The sequence below is a fragment of the Vombatus ursinus genome, unplaced genomic scaffold (genome assembly GCF_900497805.2).
Source record: "Vombatus ursinus unplaced genomic scaffold, bare-nosed wombat genome assembly UNPS02007612.1, whole genome shotgun sequence".
Classification (NCBI taxonomy): Eukaryota; Metazoa; Chordata; class Mammalia; order Diprotodontia; family Vombatidae; genus Vombatus; species Vombatus ursinus.
In genome coordinates, this window is record NW_020947390.1 from 4,165,940 (window position 1) to 4,187,288 (window position 21,349).

The window sequence follows — 21,349 nt, forward strand, 5'->3', positions numbered from 1 at the left end:
ATGATGGCTCACATTCTCTCTGAAAAGTGGCAAAGTTATTTCATTATGTCCAAAAAGGGAAAAAGAGATCCTATTATGGAGCACATGGTTATCTTGCCTTGCAGTGCTTATAATGACCGTAAAGATCATTGCAGCTTGTATGTAAGTATCTGCTGCAGCAGATGGAGGGGTAGAGAAATTCTACAAACCTTGACAAAAATCTTCCAAACCAACTGATACTAGATGCCTTTAATATAAAGGTGTGAATGAGGAAAGATTGTGAAAAATATATTGGAAAATATCATTTGGGATTATATAATGAAAGGGACTAAAACATTTTTAGACTATTCAGAAGCTTCATGCCTGTATATCTTTCAGGTATTGAGCAGGGCAAATATCCACTCCTATCACAAAAAATGAAATTGACTATATTTCTTCTTTTTGGTTTGGATCCTTTTATTCCATATATGTGGAAGATCTCCGAATTTGGAAACTCCCTCCACCAGTGCAAATCATCAACCCATCTGATGGGTTATGGGCTCAAGCTGAGACATTTGCCCCTCACCCCAAAAAGAATGTCTACAGGTCCCAGAAAACCCTTAAACTCACACTAGTCTCAAACGGTTACCTGAGGCTATATTACACTCAATGGCTTTTCCTTATTGACTCTCCCCATCTCCCTTTGAAAACCTAATGAAGCTCTAGTATATTTTCCACCTTTGATCTTATCCAGACCCCATTCAAACATCTTCCTTCCAGTTCCCTTCTTATCTATTCCCATTGTCTATTCAACCTCCCAGACATTCCAATCAGAATTCTCCCTAAACTTACCCCAGCTTCAGGATCTTTCTCCCAGCCCCTCCTCAGAACAAACAAAATTATTTGAGTGTATATAAGATCCACCTTAGCCCTAATTTATTTAAACACTGAGACTTCCTCATGCCCACTCCTCCTTACACCGTCACTGTTGTTCAGATTCCTTAAGAGTCTGGCCTGTATGATTTATCCCTAATAAAAAACTTTGTCTCTGTCTGAAAGAAGATTTGGGTTGAATTCTTTTGGGCAGGACCCACTGTACCATTTTGAGGCCCCAGAACCACAAGAATCTAGACCTCATCATATCTACAACTTAAAGCCTTAGAGTTTCCTGAAGAGCAAATTACTTGCCAGGGGTCACTATGAATTAAGGGACTTGAGTCCAGTCTTTTGGATTTCAAGGCTAGTTTTCTAACTGTATCTTAAGGCCTCTTTACAACTTACTGTTTCTCTATGATCTCTTAAAAGACAGGAAATGATTGGCTACTTCTGTGAGAGTCACTTCAGAATTAATTGCCTATGTGTAGTCTAACCATTGACTGGGGGCCACCTCCAGTAGTCCTGTCTATATTTGGACTCAGATGGCCCCATAGGATAAAGTAAGGCTGGTGGCTTGGCACAGTCCTCCCTCACTTAAATCCAATTCACTTGCAAGTCATAGCATCACTTTCCTGATGTTATGGTCCCTTTCAAGAATGAAGGACAAACAACTTCTGAGGGGTCTGAGCTGTCCCACTGGGGACCCAATTGATCAGTTTCAGTTGGATAATGCAGCCCCTTCCCCCAACTCACATCTCCCTTCCCTTCTTTCCTCCCTTCCCCTCCTTCCCCTTCTTCCACTCCTTCCTCTCCCTCAGTCAACATAAGGTATCTTACCCTTACCAGTAGTGCTCTGCCCAAAGGAATGTAAATTTTGAAGGCTGAAACCTAGCAAGATATCTTGTGGTTTACAGGCTAGATTTCTGTCTTAAAAACCATACCTTAAATCCAATTTGCTCTGGCTCTCATTGATAGGCCAGCAATAGGTTCCAGCCCAAGCCTACTTAGTGGTCATAGTTTGGGTCCAGAGACTCAGAGTGAATGTAAATAGCAATTGTTTCTGTTTTGGCCAGAAACCCTGAGGGTCTTCCCCTCCCAGATCGACTTTTTTTTTTTAATTAGATAAAAGGGGCCATTCCTTGGCTCATTTTTTTTTTTTTAACCAAGTCTTAATCACTGAATCAGTGTTGCCTCAGTCAAAGTGAGAACTAAACAGACCTTAGCTTAAAAAGGCCAAGGTCTCCCATTGCATCCAGAGCCATCTCTAGTCATCCCAATCTATATCTTGGCACTGGACCCAGATGGCTCCTGAGGAGAGAGTGAGGCTAGTGACTTTGCACAGCATTCCCTTACTTAAATCCAATTCACTTGGAAGTCATGACATCACTGTCCTGATGTCACGGTCCTCTTCAAGAATAAAGGACAAACGGTGTTCCTCATCCTCCTCCTGTGTGATGACTTTGGGCCGAGAGCAAATGGACAAGTGAACGCAGCCACGGAGTCCCTCAGCTGCCACCATGTTCCCCATGATCATCAACCAGGCCAAGAAGCACCCGAACTTGATCCCCCTGTTCATGTTCATCGGAGCGGGGGGGGGGGTGGAGGGGGGCGCAACTCTGTACGTCCTGGGGCTGGTCAATCTTGACGTCGGTTGGGACAGAAAGAATAACCCAGAGCCTTGGAACAAAATGAATCCCACTGATCAGTACCAGTTCCACTCTGTGAATGTGGACCTTAGCAAATTGAAGAAAGAAGGCCCAAAATTCTGAGTAAAAATGATGCTTTTTCAGCTGCTGAGAATGAAGGTCCGAACAATTCTACACACAATTAGGAAATGCTTGATTTTCCCCTCATGTTGCATGAAATAGTGTTGAGTTTAACAGATGAATAAAGATGTGAAACTTGAAAAAGAAAAGAATAAAGGACAAACAACAACCACCACCATCACCTAGTTCAGGCAAAGGTCAGAGCCAATACCAAATTGGAAGAAGGAATAAAAAAGAAATAAGCATTGTTGGATGGAGTGTGGGAAGATAGACATCCTAATATATTGTTGTTGAAATTGTGGATTAGTCTAACCACTCTGGTTGGACAAAAATAATTTGGAATTTTGCAAGGAAAAAGTTATTATCTTGTTCATACGCTAATCCAGAGGAGACTGACAAAATGGAAGTCCCTACATACCAAATATTAATTACTTAATATGCTAAATATACTAAAATATTCATAGAACTTTTTGTGGTGGAAAAATACTGGAAACAAATTCTGTGCCCATTGATAGAGGAATGGTTCAATTGTGGTCTGTGAATGTAATAGCATTATCATGCCATAACAAATGATGAATATGAGGAATTCAGAGGAACATTGGAAGACTAGTACAAACTGATACAGGGTGAATGAAGAAAGCTTTATATAAACCAGAGAAAAGACACACAATGGCTAAAATAGTGTAAGCAAAAACAACACTCAAACATAGCTGAACCTTGATAGATTGCAGTGACCATTATTGGTATACAGGACAACAGATAATGAAATAAATTTTCCTCTCGATAGAGAGATGCAGGGACCATTGATGTGGAATGTGTTCAGACATGAGTGATTGGTTGATTGGTTTTGCTTAACCATTTTGCTTTGCTAGAGTTCAATGGGAAAAATATGCAAATATGTATATATCTATGTTATATATATAATGTGTGTGTATATCTATGTACACACATACATATGACTATGATATGAGAGAAAAAGCATCAGTAAAATTTTAAAAAGGTTGAAGATATGAATGCATGTAATTATAAAAGTTCCAGATTGACCTATTCGAAAAATGGACAAAGGAAAAGAAGATAGATTATTGATTTTTCCCAAAGAGGTTATGGCAATCATTGCAAGTTCAAAAGAACCCCTTAAGTTCTTCAGTCAGCAAACACTTGATTTCCTAGTCAAATGGAGAGGCATAGAAGCCACGGGTAATACCAATTTAAAATATAAACTCATTTGCAAAATGAATTGTCCTTAGCAACTCCGGATCTTGTTAACAAACCCTCCCTTATCCTGTAGCTTTTAACTTCACATTCTTTGTAGGGTAATGGGAAACGGTTGTCCACAGAAAATACTTCACCTTAGTCATCCTCTTCAGCACAAGGTACTCTTTCTCTCTGAACCCTGGGCCAGGAGAAGGAGGCACAGTCATGTTCCTCGTCCATCACTCCCACTTCCAGACCATTCCTTTGCCATCATCACTCCAGTTTTCCAGCCATTTACAAATGACTTCCAGGTCATTCTCCCTCCTTTTTCAAGGGGTTTATTACCTGGCTCAGTCTTCCTCTTCAACCCAACTTCTGCTCTTACCTTTGGAGTCTTCAATATGTATGCTGATATCCTCTCAAACACCCTGAATTCCTAGTTCATCAACCTCTTCAATTTCCATGGCCTACAGCTTTCGGTGGTCTTTTTTTCCATCATCATTTTACTTGATATTTCTTCAGCTTCTGACTCTGCTGATCACCCACTTCAACTACATACTTTCTTCCTTTGGCTCCAACCACACTGCTTTCTGATCCTCCCCCTCCCCAATTGTAAGTGCTTACCAGCTCCCTTTGAAATTACTGAGTATATACTTCGTATTTGTCTGTAAATATATTCTTTCTCTCTAGTAAAATGTAAGCTTCTTCTCAGTAGAAATCTTAAAATATAATCTTTTTATTCCCAGAACCTAGCACAACGCCTTATACATCATGAGTACTTAATAAATGTTTGTTGAATTGAATGTCACATAGGAGATTGGTAAAAGATTATGAGCAGCAGCACCTTACAAAAACAGTGAGATGAAGTGGAAGGGAAAATAAATTTGTAGAAAACTCGATTTGAGACCTAGTTAAGCCAGACAATCCCCAAAACATTTACATATGAAACAGGAGGGTCAATAGACTTTTACTAACAGATTGAGAGAAATTGATAGAAACAAAACACTATTTATAATAACAACAAAATGAATCAAATTCTTGGGAATTAAATGACCAAGAACTGAATAAATACCAATATAAAGACAATTCTAAATTTCTTTTAACATAAGTGATCACTGAATCAAATAATTAGATATTCAATGTATAAAACTAGGTTATGCCAATATAGGTTTTTTTTTTTAGGGGAAGATTTATTTATTTATTTCCAATATAGTTTTTAAAAAGTTGATACTACCCAAATTAATTTTTAGATCGAATGCAGTACTGGTTAAAATGCCAATGTGCTACTTCATAGAAGTAGATGAATTGATCGTTTATATGAAAGAACATGAACAAAAAAATTAGTAAGAGAGAATTGCACTGACAGATTTAAAATTATAGTGTGAAAGGGATAATTATGAAAACTATCTCACACTGAATAAAAATTAGCAAAAAATCAATGGAACAGAATAGATAATTCATAATTAGAATCAGAGGCAAACACACAATCATGGAATTCAGAGTGAGAAGGAACATCAGAGGTCACTCGTCCAACCTTTATACCTGAAAGATAATTCCCTCTAGTATATACCTAACAAGTACTCACCTAGTCTTTGCTTAAAGACCTTCATCCAGGGAAAACAGGTCTGAGCAAGGCCATTTCACTTTTTGATAGCTTTCATTGTTAGGAATTGTTTCTTGGCTTCAAGCCTAAATGCCCCACCTCAAACTTCTACCCAATTTCCCAGGAGCAAACAAGGATTCTAAACCCTCTTCCGTCTTCATATACTTGAAAACAGCTACCATGTTCCCTCTGCACCGCAATTCTTTTCTTTTTCAGAGAATTTCAACAGATCTTTATCCTAGGTTTTTCATTATCCTAGCTACCTATGACCCCCTGAATACTTTGCAGGTTATTGTTTTCTTCCCTTATGTAACAAGAGAATGGCCAATGAGGGCCCATTCCTGGAAACGTGGATGTTTGATGAGTCAACTTCTTGAAATGTGTAACTGAGTGTCCTGCTCTCCACTTCAGAAAACGCACAATTTTTTTTTAAAGAAAGGAAATATATATATATATGTATGTATATGTATGTATATATACATACACACACATTTCCAATTGCACATAAAAACAATTTTTCCTTTTTTTCAGACAATTGGGGTTAAGTGACTTGCCCAGGGTCACACAGCTAGTAAGTGTCAAGTGTTTGGTCTGAGGCTGGATTTGAACTCAGGTCCTCCTGACTTCAGGGCCAGTGCTCTATCCACTGCGCCACCTAGCTGCCCCAATTTTTACCCTTTTTTTAAAAAACAATTTTGAGTTCCAAATTCTCTCCTCCCTTCCCTCCCCTCCCCCCTCATTGAGAAGACAGGCAATTTGATAAAGGTTATACATGTGCAGTCATGCAAAGCATATTTCCATATTAGTCATGTTGTAAAAGAAAATAGAGACCCTCCCCCTACCCCAAGTAAAATGAGGGAAGTTAAAAAAAAAAAACAGTATTCTTCAATCTGCATTCAGATTCCATCAGTTCTTTGGAGATGGGTAGCATTTTTCATCAAAGGTCCTTCAGAATTGTCTTAGCTCTTTAAATTGCTAAGAAGAGCTAAGTCATTCACAGTTGTTCATCATATAATATTGCTGGTACTGTGTACAATCGTCTCCTGGTTCTGTTCACTTCACTTTGTATCAGTTCACATAAATCTTTCCAGGTTTTTCTGAAATCATCCTGCCTCTCATTTCTTATAGCATAATGGTATTCCATCACAATCAAATACCCCAACTTGTTCAGCCATTCCCCAACTGATGGACATCCCCTCAGTTTTCATTCTTTGCCACCACAAAAAGAACTGCTGTTAATATTTTTGTACCTATGGGTCCTTTTTTTTCTCTTTGGGATACAGACCTAGTAGTGGTATTATTGCTTGATCAAAGGGTATACACAGTTTTATAGCCCATTGGGCATAGCTCCAAATTGCTCTCCAGGATAGTTGGATCAGTTCACAACTCCACCAACAGTTCATTAGTGTCCCAGTTTTCCCAATCCCCTCCGACATTTGTCATTTTCCTTTTCTGTCATGTTAGCCAATCTCTTGGGTGTGAGGTGGTACTTCAGAGTTGTTTTAATTTGCATTTCTTTAGTCGATAGTGATTTAGAGCATTTTTTCATATGACTATAGATAGTTTTGGTTTCATTATCTGAAAACTGAGTTCATATCCTTTGACTGTTTATCAATTGGATAATGACTCAGAGTCTATTAAATTTGACTCAGTTCTTTATATATTTGAGAAATGAGGTCTTTCTCAGAAAAACTTGCTGTAAAATTCCCTCCTTCACCCCCCTCAGTTTTCTGTTTTCCTTTAATCTTAACCACATTAGTTTTGTTTGTGCAAACCCTTTTAAATTTAATGTTATCAAAGTTATCCATTTTATATCCCGTAATGCTCTCTATCTCTTGTTTGGCAATAAATTCTTCCCTTATTTATAAGTATGATAGGTAAACTATTCTATGCTCCCTTAATTTGCTTATGGTATCACCATTTATGTCTAAATCTTGTATCCATTTTGACCTTATCTTGGTATACAATGTAAGGTATTGGTCTATCCTTAGTTTCTGCTAAACTGCTTTTTCAGTTTTCCTAGCAGTTTTTGTCAAATAGTGAGTTCTTGTCCCAAAAGCTTGGATCTTTGTGTTTATCAAATACAAGATTGCTATGGTCACATCCTGATATGTATTGTGTACCTAATCTATTCCACTGATCCACCACTCTATTTCTTAGACAGCACTAGATTGTTTTGATGATTGCTGCTTTGTAATAGAGTTTGAGATCTGGTATGGCTATGTCACCTTCCTTTGCATTTTTTTTAAAAATTAATTCCCTTAATATTCTTGACCTTTTGTTCTTTTGGATGGATTTTTAAAATTATTTTTTCTAACTCTATAAACTAATTTTTTGGTAGTTTAGTATGGCACTGAATAAATAAATTAATTTAGATAAAATTATCATTTTTATTATATTGCTTGGCCTACCCATGAGCAATTCCAATTATTTGGATCTGATTTTATTTGTGTGGAAAGTGTTCTGTAATTGTGTTCATATAGTTCCTGGGTTTGTCTCGGCAGTTAGACTCCTAAGTATTTTATATTGTCTACAATTATTTCAAGTGGAATTTATCTATCTCTTGCTGCTGAGAATTGCACAGTTACTAAATGACTTTTCTGTCCACTTCCTATATGGTAGAGGAAAGGCTTTCTAATTGCCTTCTGAGCCAGACACTTTGTCTTTGTTCCCTTTCCTGCTGGCTACATTTAAGTGAGGAAGGCAAAAACTGCTGTAAGTCTTTGGGTAGAAAGAATGTCAATTTGCTAATTTTTATTCTTCCTCTTGGATGAACATAAAGACATGAGTACATGACCCCGCTGTTGCTCTTCTCCCTGTGATATCTATACTTCCCAGCCTTAGGTGAAGGAATATTAGAGACAGAATGGATTAGGCTGCAATCTTATGAGCTTCAGAAAATTGGAAGAGGACCAAGTGATGAGAAACTAGAATACAAATCAGAGTTTCTGGGCAGTCAGGATCAGTGAGGAGTGAACCCGCTGGTGACCTGCTTGACCTGGTCTAGCAGTGAATTGACACTGAAAAGAAAGAATGCTATCTGTGAACAAGGAAGCAACTTAGTCCCAAGGATATGCCTTTGGAAGAGAGTTTAGTGGGGTGAATTCTTTGTGGCAACCATTTAAGTTTTAGTCCCCTATCTCTAGGGACTGAGGTGATAGAAGGAAGAATATGCCCCTAGATTTTGAGGGGAATGCTTTGTACTTCTATCCTTGTTATACTTTTCATCTCAGTAATTAGCTTGTAGGAAAGCTTATTGATATGAATGGTTAAATGATATCAGGTGCTAATCAAAGATATTGACGACACTGAAGAAATGTTAATTATCACCAGTTAGATGATATTGAGGAGATAACTGGTGATTGGTATTGAGGAGCATTGTAAAAGGGCTTGAGTCAATAACATTAGAAAGATACCACCAACTTCTCAGGGTTACCCCTAGAATCCTGAGGGGAAGATACAGTCTTGCTCTGGTAACTGGAATAAGGAGTGCAAAATCTAGTCTTGCTCTGGGACCTGTCTTGCCAGTGAGAGGGGGAATTTAGGTAAGAATCCTTAGAGTTTATAAACGTTGCATTTACATGTGGCATCCAGAATTGAACATCAGATCTGATGAGTAAAATGAGACTATTACCTCTTTGTTCCTGGGAGATACACTTCTCTTCATGTACCTAACATCACATTCACTTTCGTGGTTGCTCTATGACTCCATGGATTCATATTGAGCAGGCAATCCATCAAAACACCTATCTCATTTTCAGATGATCTTCTGTCTAATCATAGCCATACTTCTCCCAGTTTGTACTAGTGAAGTTAATTTTTAAAAACTCAAGTGTAAGACTAAATTTCACCCTTTAAGTTTTTATTTTATTAGATTAATCCCAATGATCTTCATCAAAATCTTCTTGAATTCTGGCTCTGTCATCCAGTTTGTTAGTTATCTCTCTCAGCTTTGAGGCTGCTGAAAATTTGATAAGCATCCTATATTTGCCTTTATTCAAGTTACTGACAAAATTATGTTAAACAGCTGAGGGCCAAGTGCAGAATTGTGGGGAACTCAATTGGAGACCTCTTCTCAAGCTCATATGGAACTGATCTTTTCATCTGACCAATGCCGATTCCATCTAATTATATTATTGCCTGACTTGCATTTCTACATCTTGTCTACCAGAATAGTATGAAATACTTTAACGAATACTTTTCTAATATCCGGGTAAACCAGACTAAAATCCAGGACATTTACTTTGCCCTCCAAGTTTAACAACATTATCCAAAAAGGAAATATGGTTAGTCTGGCATGACATATTCTTGAAGCCATGTTGCTGATCACGGCTTTATTTTCTAAATGGTCACTAACCATTCGTTTAATAATCCACTTAGAATTTTGCCAGAAATTGAAGTCAAGCTCATCATCCTGCAATTTATATGTTCCACTATCTTCTGTTTTTGAAAATTGCCAACATTTCCCCTCTTCCAATCTTAAAGTTCCTTCTCTGTTCTTCATGATTTTTCAAAAATCACTGACAATAACTCAACAATCTTATCTGCCATTCCTTGTCTAAATATATATTTCATTTGGGCCCAGGAACCTAAAATCAATCACCTTCCCCGTCTTATTTAGCCAAATAGTTTTTTGTTTAGTAACATAACCACATTAATTTTGCTCTGGTTGACCAAGAAAGATAAACCATAATACATAACATTTTAAAAAGAAAGATAAACCATAATACATAACATTTTAAAAGTAGTCTACCATATCCACTTGTTCCTTCACAAATCTATTCTGGGATTCTCTTTGCTTTGATTCCCAAGTGGAGTTTTGAAGAGAAATGTTGCCTATTTCTGAAGTGATTTTAATGCCTTTTCAAATATAGAGTCTTCACATAACAGAAGAAGTCTCTGTGTATAATTGTCATGAAGTTGCACATTTTGCAGCTATAAAATTGATGTAAGTAGGGATGTTGAGTGACAGCAAGACAATTATTTTGTGGAATATTTGTCATTTATAATTCTAACTCCTCCTAATAGGGTCCTGAAGTGCATGATAAAATACAACCAAAGTAAAGCCTGAACTACATTTTGACTATAATGTGAGCTAGAAAAGCTTAAGTATGTTGTTTTGATCCCTAAGACTTATCCTTTTCATATTGCTTTAAATGAAGTTTTAACTTTAATACATGTAACACACTTAGCTAATGAATATGAATTGTTTTGAAGAACTCCGATATAAACCAGCATACAAACTGATGAATCACCATCATTCTGGCATGTTTGTTTTGTTGCTGTTGATTCTGATGTTTACTGTCAGCAAGTTGTTGCTGTTGGTGGTGGTGATAGTGGAGGTAGTGTCTGTGCATGTTTGTTGTTTGCTGCATTTTTTTCAGAGTAAAACATTTTACAACAGCAGTATGGGCTTCAACAGCACCATGGTGGCCACGTTTTCCTCCATGGACAAAGACTTACTGGAACACTGACTTCACCTCTCCCATGGTGGAACTAGGGCACATTGAAATTTATTCTTCTTCAAATCTTCACTTTCCTCAGGTCAGGTTGCCCCCTGGTGGACATCAGTGGCAGCAGCTGCCTACTTGCTCTCCTATTATGTATCACCTTATGTGTAGGTATTAGCTATATTTGTTCTGTCCCTTCCAGTCCAAAGATACTACTCCCTGGTTGAGAAAACAGAAGCAAAATAAAAATTAAGCATATCTATTCTCTCTGCCTTCAGTATTATTTTTCTTACCCTATTCAGTTGTCCCTTTTCCTTCTTTGATAATTCCTTTTTCTCCCAAGATAGATAAAACATTCTTACTTCAAGATTTGTGACTGGGTCCTTTGGAACTGACTGAAACAACCATTATGTTTGGTGTGATGTTAGTTAGCCAAAAAGTAAACAGAGAAATGAAGGCTCACAGGGAGACATCACCAGTGCCAGAAGTAAATATCAAATGTTGTTTCAGTGTGGATGTTTATACTTTTTATAAGAATGCATGTTCGTTGTGAAAACACAGCAAACATTCACTTTTCCTTTAACCTTGTTAACTTTTATCAGAATCTTTCTACAAGAAATGATGATAGCAACAACATTTGAAAAAAATAATTACAATAAAAAAGAAATGACTGCAGAAACAAATGACTTTATTGTTATTATTTTGTTTAAGTTTACACATTGAAAGTATAAACTGTGAATAGGTTGGAGTTTTTGCTTTCCATTTGAATAAGTGAAACTATGTAAAATGTGTTTCAAACTTTAAAGATCTGTATAAATGGGTCTTATTATTATTGTTATATGATAATTTTTTAAATTGTTTCTTTATTTGAATATTTGGAAGAGAGGCAGTGGATAGAGAACTGGCCTTAGATTCAGGAAGACCTGGGTTCATATCCCACCTCTGATTCATACTGTGTGACCCTGGGCAAATTACTTAAACCTCCGAGTATTCCAGGTACATTGCAGAGCAATGGTAGAAGGGGTTTCCGCTATGTTGAGTTTTCCTATGACAATGAACTTATATAATGGTCCAAAAATATTTAAATGTTTATTTTTGTTAATAGCTACTATATTTGGACTTATGAAATTATTTAAAAATACTCACAATTTATTTTTTAAAAATCTCTAAGGATTAAATATCTTCTTTCCAAAAGATAAAAGAGCAATCCTTCAGTCACTCAGTGTTGAACGGATGGTAACTCAGAACCCCATCTGCTGTTGACATAGTCAATCCTAGTAACATAACATTAATAGCACTTGTTTGATGTCTCTGAGTTGTACTGGGAGAAATTCAGGGAAACAATGACAGGACATCATATATGCTCCATTACTTCATCCCTGTCTTATGTAAAAGAAATTGGATTGAATATAACCTGATTAGAACAAATATGTTATATTGTCTACTTATTATTACCATTGATAGTATGTCTCTGTAATTGAATTCACTGGTCCAGAATAAATATGTACTAAGTATTTACATGTACTGTGTGTACGATATTGTGCAACATTTGAGAGACCCAAAAATACATTACAGAAATCCTGCTTTCAAGGAATTTACAATCTAATGGCAGATGTGGTTGAAGAGACTTCTCTCTGCTTAGTTTTCTCTATAAAATGAAAAAACTAGATGATTCTTAAGATCTTTTCCATCTCTAAAATATAAGATCCTGTGATTTTATATGTATGTGGGGTACAATAGAAGGCTAAGTGTAATACATTCTAAAGATCTTCAAAATATTATGGGAAATTTTAGGGCAGAAATTGTTGTTAGTGGGGGTGGTAAGATGCAAGACAATCTGTGGAAATGTCATGAAGGGAGATCACTAGATCTTAGATTTAGAAATGGGTGAACCACTTATGAGGGACTTTTGTTGTTGAGTCATTTCAGTCAGGTCTAACTCTTCATGACCATATTTAGGGTTTTCTTGGAAAAGATACTGGAGTGGTTTGCCATTTCCTTCTCCAGATTATTTTACAGATGAGGAACTGAGGCAAACAAGATTAAGTGACTTGTCCAGGGTCACACAGCTGGTAAGAGTCTGAGGCTAGATTTGAATTTAGGAAGATGAGTCTTCCTGACTTCAGGCCCTGTACTCTATCCACTATACCACTTAGTTGTTCCTATGAGGGACTAACCCCCCCTCCTCCATTTTATAGTTGAGGAAACAGATCTAGTGAACGTCAATTGACTGGCCCAAATTCACGCAGATATATAATAGAATTATAGATGAAAGAGACATGAGAGGTTTTCTAGTCCAACAGATTAGTCAACTGAAGGATACTTGAAGTTACCCTGGGGCATCTCCATGCTCAGGATTGAGTCTCCAGGCTGACAGGTCTGAGGATGCTAAGGTTTTTGAGCTGACAAATCATGGCAGAAGCACCAGCACCATTTGGCCGGTGACCACGTTGACTCGTGAATCAGATGTATTGGAGAGGGCATTACACATTTGTGCAGATGACATACATTAATGGAGCTCATGAAATATGAACTTTGTATATAAATACAATACATATTCAGCAGAGAGGAACACAGCAGAGAGAACATAGCAGAGCACCCCATTTCGCTGGAGAAAGTAGCTTGCCCTATGGTATCATCAGAGATATTCAGCAATTCTTTGGAGGAATGAGCAACAACACTGCAGACATTTTTCCCTGACCCTCCGTGTGTTTTCCTTGAGTGTGTCTACACTGTTAGCATGGTAACAAGAGTGAACAATGAATGAAAAATACTTCTTGCCACATACTTTCAATCTAGTGACACTGGCCTCCTTGCTGTTCCACAAACAAGATATTTCATCTCTCAGCTCTGGTCATTTTCTGTGATTGCCCCCATGCCTAGAATGCTTTCCTTCTTTATCTCTCTCTACTGGCATCCCTTAAGTTTCAGCTTCAATCCCATCATCTACAGGATGCTTTCCCAAACTTCTCTTAATTCTATTGCTTTCTTCTTTTAATCATTTCCTATTTATCCAGAGTATACTTTGCTTATGCATATTTGTTTGCTTGTTGTCTTCCCTATTAGATTGTAGACTCCTTGAGGGCAAGAACTGTCTTTTGCCCCTTTTTGTATCCCCAGTGCAGAGGGAGTGTCGGGCATGTAGTAGGCACTTAATGAAAGTTTATTGACTTATTGACTATTAAGGACCTACTGTGTGCCATGCATTGTGCCAAGTACTGGGTATACAAATGGCTAAAGCAAGGAGCTCATACTCTAATTGGGGGAGGCAAAATATAAAAAGAAAATTCAGCTGCAGGGCATACAGAAAAGCCTGGAAGCCTTAAGTATGTAAAGATAGAGTGGCTGATAAGGCCCAGAGGTCCTTAAGTTATATAAGCAGTTAAGATGACAGTGCTGGAGGACTTCAGGGTATATAAGCAGGGCAAGTGGTGAGGCTTGGTGGTCTTTTATGGTATTAGAAGGAATGGAATTTTGAGTCCAATCTCAGCTAGTGAGTCAAGCAGCAAGGGTAAAGGGGGAAAACAAAGGGACAGGGAATCCCTGGTGTGGTAGAGGCTCTTCCCACTCTCTGATTGTCCCAGACTGCATCTGCCATCCTGGAGGGCATCCTTCTTGTCTTTATACAGCTATGCTCTTTAATTAAATGTCTTTCATGTTGAGTTGATATGTTCTTTTGTTGGCCCAGTAAACACAAATATATCAGTGGGGTTTTGTAAACTGTGGTTTGGAGTATATGATGATGAGCCACAAAATGCTTCATACCAGTGGTAGCTTTTAGGGACTAATGGCTGAGGGGAGTCCTGGGTTCTACATAGAGATGAAGAAACTAAGATCCAAACAAGTTAAGTGACTTGCTCACAGTCACACAAGCAATGACTACAATAAGTAGCAGAGTTGGGTTTTGAATCCAAGTCCCCTGACTCCAGATCCAGTGCTCTTTCCATTATAGCACAATAGTCCTGTATAATAAGTGTCAGATCCAGAATCCACACCCAAGTTCTCTAACTCCAAATCCAGCTTACTCTGCAGTTCCATGTCTTGGGTGGTGCCCATGGTGGGTCTTGAAAGGATGGGAAGGACTTCAACAGACTGGATGTTTATGGGTAGGTAGTCAATTCCAGTCATAAGGATGGTGTTAACACACTTACAGAAATAGAATAAGGAAGAACAAAAATGGGGAATGAAGAAGAATCCATTTTGGCTAGAACATGGAATAATAAATAGCTAGCATTTATGAATTACTTTAAAGTTTGTTAGAATTATTGTGTTATATTCGTAATAACCCTAAGAGGTAGGTGCTATTATTATCCCTTTTTTACAGATGAGAGAAACGAGATAGAGAGAGGTTAAGTGAATTGGCCACAATTACCTAGCTAGTGCATGAGGTAGGTTTCGAACTCAGGTCTTCCTGACTCCAGGTCCAGCGTGTTATACATAGATCCACCTAATTGCCTCATACAGAAAAACATGAAGAGCATATTCATTCAATATGCTAAATTCAACTGCTGATCAAACATTTATTGAGCAGTACTATGTGTGCAGTAGTACGGTTAAGTACAGTTTGGTTCTGCCAAAGTAGTTATTTCATCTCTCTGTAGATAACCACCACTGGGTTGGAGAAAGCTGACAATTGACAATTGTCCCTGTTCCCCCATCACAGTTAATATATATATGTAATCATGTCAGAATATATATATATATATATATGTATATATATATATATATATATATAATGTCAGAATTATGGTCTTCTGGGCCTCAGTTTCCTCATCAGCAAAATTAACTAGTACTAAATGATTCTAAGCTACCTTGTAGTTCTAACAGTCTATGACTCCATGATTCTAAACTTGAAGTTGTCTGTTTGAATTATAGTTATCTTTTTTACCCCCACAACTACTTGGAAATACTGTGATCAATTCTGGGTGCCCCATTTTAACAAGGACATTGGCACACTACTCTAATACCATCAAGGGAACCACTGTCCTTCTAGAAATAATGATGATAATAATAAATAGCTAGCATTTATTTAGTGCCTACTATGCACCAGGGCCCTGTGCTAAGCACTTTACAAATATCCCCTTTGATCTTCACAACAACCCTGTGAGGTAAGTGCTATTATTATCTCCATTTTACAGTTGAGGAAACGGAGGAAGAAGAAGTGAAGTGACTTATCCAAGCTAGTTAGTGTGTGAGACCAAATTTGAACTCAGGTCTTCTTGACCATAGGCTCAATGCTCTATCTACTGTACCACCTAGCTGCCTCTAGTCAGTCAGGCTTGCAATCTTCTCTCTCTCAATTACCCCATATATCCTACTTGTTACTGAATCTTATTATTTCTAGCTTCCCCAAATCTCTCATATATTTCTCTTTCTCTTGACTCACATGGCCACAACCTTAGTTCAAGCCCTCATCTCCTCTCCTATGGACTATTGAAGTAGCCTTCTAATTGTTCTCTGCCTTAATTCTCTCCCCACTCTGTTCTATCCTCCACTCAGCTGTCAAAGTGATTTTTCTAAAGTGGAGATATGACCATGCTTAATGAACTCCCGGGCACCTTATTACCTCCAGGATCAAATATGCACTCCTGTTTGACATTTAAAACTCTACAAAACCTAGTCCTTTCCTATCTTTCCAGGCTTCTTACACTTTACCCCTCTTTCTCTGGAGAGTCAACCTGAAAGTGCCTCAGAGATGTGTGCTTGGCATTGGGCCAGTCAGTCTTTTTTTATCAGTGGCTTGGATAGAGGCATAGATGACATGTTTGTCAAATTCGCAGATGACACACAGCTGGGAGAAAATAGCTAATAATTTGACAATGGAGCCAGGATGCGTGAAGGGCTTGACAGACTAAAAGGAAGCAGAGTGATTTAGTCAGAGGACCTAGGTTCAAATAATAACTAGTTAACTTTTCAGTCAGTCAGGCAGGCAGGCAGTCAGGCAGGCAGGCACCTAGGATTTATCGAGCCAAGCATTGTGCTGGGTGCTGGGATATAAATACAAAGAGAAGAAAGACAATCCCAACCCTCAAAGGGCCTACATTCTAAAGAGGGAAGGATAATGCATAGAAAAATGCTGAAAAGGGGAGAGGAGGGGTGGTCCAGGATAAGGGAGGGGGAAAGGTAGAAGAGGTCCTGAGTGCATCCTGGAGAAGGATAAAAGACTTTTTATGGACCTTGGTTTCCTTTTATGTGAGTGAGTCTAACTAGATGATCTTAAAGGTCCCAGATGTACATATTAGGCTGAATTGAATAAGAGTACATTTAATGGAAATATTTGTTGTGTCTTTCCCAGGGCCAGTGACAGTGCATTCAGGCCCCAGTGAAACTCTCCCCCCTTTCTCCCCCCCAGAGGGGTGAGAAGAGAGGAGGAAATTAAAGGGAATTAGATTAATTGGATTAGAGAGGAGGGGAGGATGGAAGGGGAAGGGTCTTTCCCTTCTCATAGCTCAACCAAAAAATCTTTACATGAGATTTGTACAGATGTACAAAAAATCCTAAATGTGCCCTGTGTGGCATACAAAGTGAAACATGAAATAGGAAGAGAAAACATTTATTCTTAAAGAACATATACAAATTTAAAGAACACTTAAAAATCTTATTTAATAACCACATTTTTATAAGTCACACTGCGGTACTCACAAACTGCAACCTTGCAAATTGCAATTTTTCTCAAATTGTGACACATAATCCAACACTTAATTACTTGCAAAATGTAACTGATTGCTTTTCACTAGGATGTTATATATTTGTAACATTGATATGTGCTCTTATATATTTGAGAACTGATGAAATATAATTAGAAATATTTAAAAAGTAAATTTTATTTTTATAGAATATGTATTAGGCCATTCAAATTTTTATGATTAAAGAATAACCAAACATTACAAAAATGAATACTTTATCATAATAAGGTAAAATTGTATCTAAATTTCCCAAAATACACCTTGATTTACAAAAAACTCCTACATTTAAAAAATAATCAATTCAGGAAAGTTGTGAGTGTACATAAGATGGGACGACACTATCATACTGTCACACTGTTAAAGTACAGAAGCAAATATTCATATGAATTCATAAATAATTGGAAATGCTTGAATCATACTACAGATGATAATTTAGAAATGTATGTATTAAATACAATACATATGTATATGTGTACATATTTTATATTTATGCATATTTCATACATACATGAATCATATTAAAATTTCATTATATTCTGTTCTTAGGATACAATTAGTAGTTCTCTGGTTGATTAGAATCTACATTGATATATGACAGAATGTTCTATATGATAATGTTCTTTGAAGTTCACTGATTTTTATAGTAGATGTCAAAGGCAACCAACAAATAACATTATCAAGAAAAACAAAAACATATGCAAAATATGGTAGAGTATTTTTTTTTAACCACGATACCTTGCTAGCATGGGAGAATCAAGATAGATAATATTTATGTTGGCATTTCATTTGTTGTTGCTATCTGGTAGTACATTGTTCAGATTCCTTCAGTAATCCCCTTTTACCTCCCCAGATGGTAAATATTAAAATCTGGTGCTACTTTCAATATCTGTGATTTTATTAGTGTGAATATATCCTTTACCAGTACAGATTATAACATTTCACAGCTTAGGAGAAAGTATTTATGATTTGCTGTAGCTAAAATGAACTTATCATCACACAAACTGCTGGTTCTCAGAAGATGGCTGTACACATTTCCATCCCCAATTCCATGCTTGAAGTCTTTCCAGCTATTCTAATTCTTTTGAAGCAACTTTATCCAAAGTTACTAATGATCTTTTAGTTGCCAAATTCAATGGCCTTTCCTCAGTTCTCTTTCTCCCTGACCTCTCTGCAGCCTATGACACTGTTGATCACTCTTTCCTCCTTGATACTGTCTTCTCTCTAAGTTTTTGGGATACCACCACTCTCTCCTGGCTTTCCTTCTACCACTCTGATAGCTCCTACTCTGTCTCCCTTCCTGGATCCTCCTCTATATCATGCCCTTTAACTGTAGGTGTCCCTCAGGATTCTGTCCTGAGTTCTTTTTTCTTCTCACTACTTCATTGGTGATCTCATTAGTTTCCATAGATTTAGTTACCTTCTATTGCTGATGATTCTCAAATCTACCTGTCCTACTTCAATTTATCTGTTGACCTCCAATCTTACATCTCCACTTGCCTTTCAGACATCTTGAATTGGATGTCCAGTATGTATGTGTGTTCAGTTGTTTAAGTCATGTCCAACTTTTTGTGACCACATTTGGTGTTTTCTTGGCAAAGATACTAAGTGGTTTGCCATTTCCTCTTCTAGTTCATTTTACAGATGAGGAAACTGAGGCAAATAGAGTTAAGTGACTTGCCCAGGGTGACACAGCTAGTAAGTGTCCGAGGTCAGATTTGAACTCAGGTCTTCCTGACTCTAGACCTGGTGCTCTATCCACTGTGCCCTCAGTTGCTCCTTGGCATGTAGTTGGAATTTAATAAATGCTTGCTACGAGGCTGGTATCTCTGGACAGTAGAAAGTAGACCAGATTTTGGTTGTGATATAATTACATCTACCTCTATATCTACATGTACATCTGTATCTATATCTATTTATCAATACATACATACAGATACATATATGCATACACCCATGAACACATGCACACACATATTATATATATATATATATATATATATATATAAAGTTAATTATATAAAGATGAGTGATTGAATTAAGCATCTTCAAGAAACCACAGTTTGGCCTAAGAATTTTTATATTTTTTCCTTCTAAAGATGGTTATAGAAAAGATCTCCATCTATTTAAAAAATTTCATTGATTTCCATTGTTACTTTTGAGGTATAGCTCAAAGATTTGTGGCTAGATTACAAATTTCAGACATATATTTTTCTACTTTTAGCAACTTAAAAGCTTCCCTACAGTATTGCAAAGCACTGGAGGGGAAATACCGGATTAGTTATCCTAGTGATCCCTTCTAATCATAAGATTAATGATTCTGTATATATCTATCATCTGGATGGATCAATCCCACCACATACGTAATTGACACAATATTGTGGGATGAAAAAATCAGACACGACGTTAGGTGCTCTTATTTGTGTATGTGTATTTGTGTGTGTGTGTGTGTGTATGTGTGTGTGATAGATCCTCTTGGTAGTTGGTGAAGCCTGTGAAACATTCAGAATAATGTAAATAAATAAAATGAAATTCATAGGATTATGAAGGAAATCAAATATATTGAAATATAATGATCAAAATATTAAAAATGTTTTTGATAGATTCCAGTTTAAAGACTTCTGCCTCGGGGGACTTGAAGAGTTGTTCTTTTAAAAAGACCTTCAAAATGCAAGTTGAATTTTTCATAAGAAGAAAGAATTATTTGCAAATTTTCCCTTATCCTTAAAATACTCCCTCCATTACCATTGCCACGCAAATAAAAAGTCATATCTGTAAAGAAGCCCACTGAGACTGTATATAAAGCAACACATTCATCAGAATTTTTGCTAATATTAAACTTTTATTATCAATCATCCCATCAATGAATAAATACTGAGTGCCTGCTCTGACTTAGGCATTGGGACAGGAATTACACTTTCTGGGTAGAAAAAAAAACCCAATTAAATAAATTCACCTTAGTCTATTGTTTAACTTTGGGTGATGGTATTTAAAATGTGCCACGTTATACCACTAGGTGGAGGCAGGATTCTTTTCCAGGTTCATATTTGCTTCCATTTAAAGGCTGTGATAAAAGACACAATTCATTGCTCCATCCGTCAGATAGTGCAGTCGAGTATTGGTCGAACTTTGGAAGAAGTGGTGGTCCCAGTTCTACCTGTTTATAAGGACACTCCATATCCTACTATGACAAAGACTGACCTGGGAGCTGTGTGACTTTTTGCAGGTCCCTTACTATCTCTAAGGTTTATTTTCTTTATTTATAAAATGAGAAAGTTGAACTAAATGATCTTTAAGCTTCCTTTCAGCTTTGAATCTTATGGTCCTTTTGTCTATTAGTTCCTGCCTAAAGCAACATTTTGCTCCTTCCCCCCATCCAAAATGCTGGGATTTCATGAGGAAAAAACACGATGGGAGATAGGCAATGGAGGTGAGGGGAAGAGAGGGAGAAGAGGGAGAGAAAGAAAAAAAGAGAGGAGGAAGAGAGAGAAAACAGAAAGAGAGGGAGAGAAAGAGATAGAAAAAGGGGGAGGAGTAAGGAAGGAAGAAATAGAGAGAGGAAGAAAGAAAAAGATAGAGAGAAATGATAATAACTCATTACATGAGTTTTTATGTGAAGATTATTATCATTATCATTATCATTATCATTACAACCGTTCAGTGATAGCTTCACATTGAGGAAATTTGTTTTTCTCTGTGTGTGTCTCTCTGTCTCTGTCACCCTCCCCCTTCTCTTTCTATCTTTTTCTTTCTTTCTTTCTTTTTTTCTTTCTTCTTTCTTTCTTTCTTTCTTTCTTTCTTTCTTTCTTTCTTTCTTTC

The 21,349-nt window shown here is 37.2% G+C and overlaps 1 pseudogene; it reads left to right on the top strand.

The window, feature by feature from the left end:
• Positions 1 to 2,351: 2,351 nt before the first annotated feature.
• On the top strand, positions 2,352 to 2,603 carry LOC114033873 (annotated as a pseudogene).
• Positions 2,604 to 21,349: the final 18,746 nt, after the last annotated feature.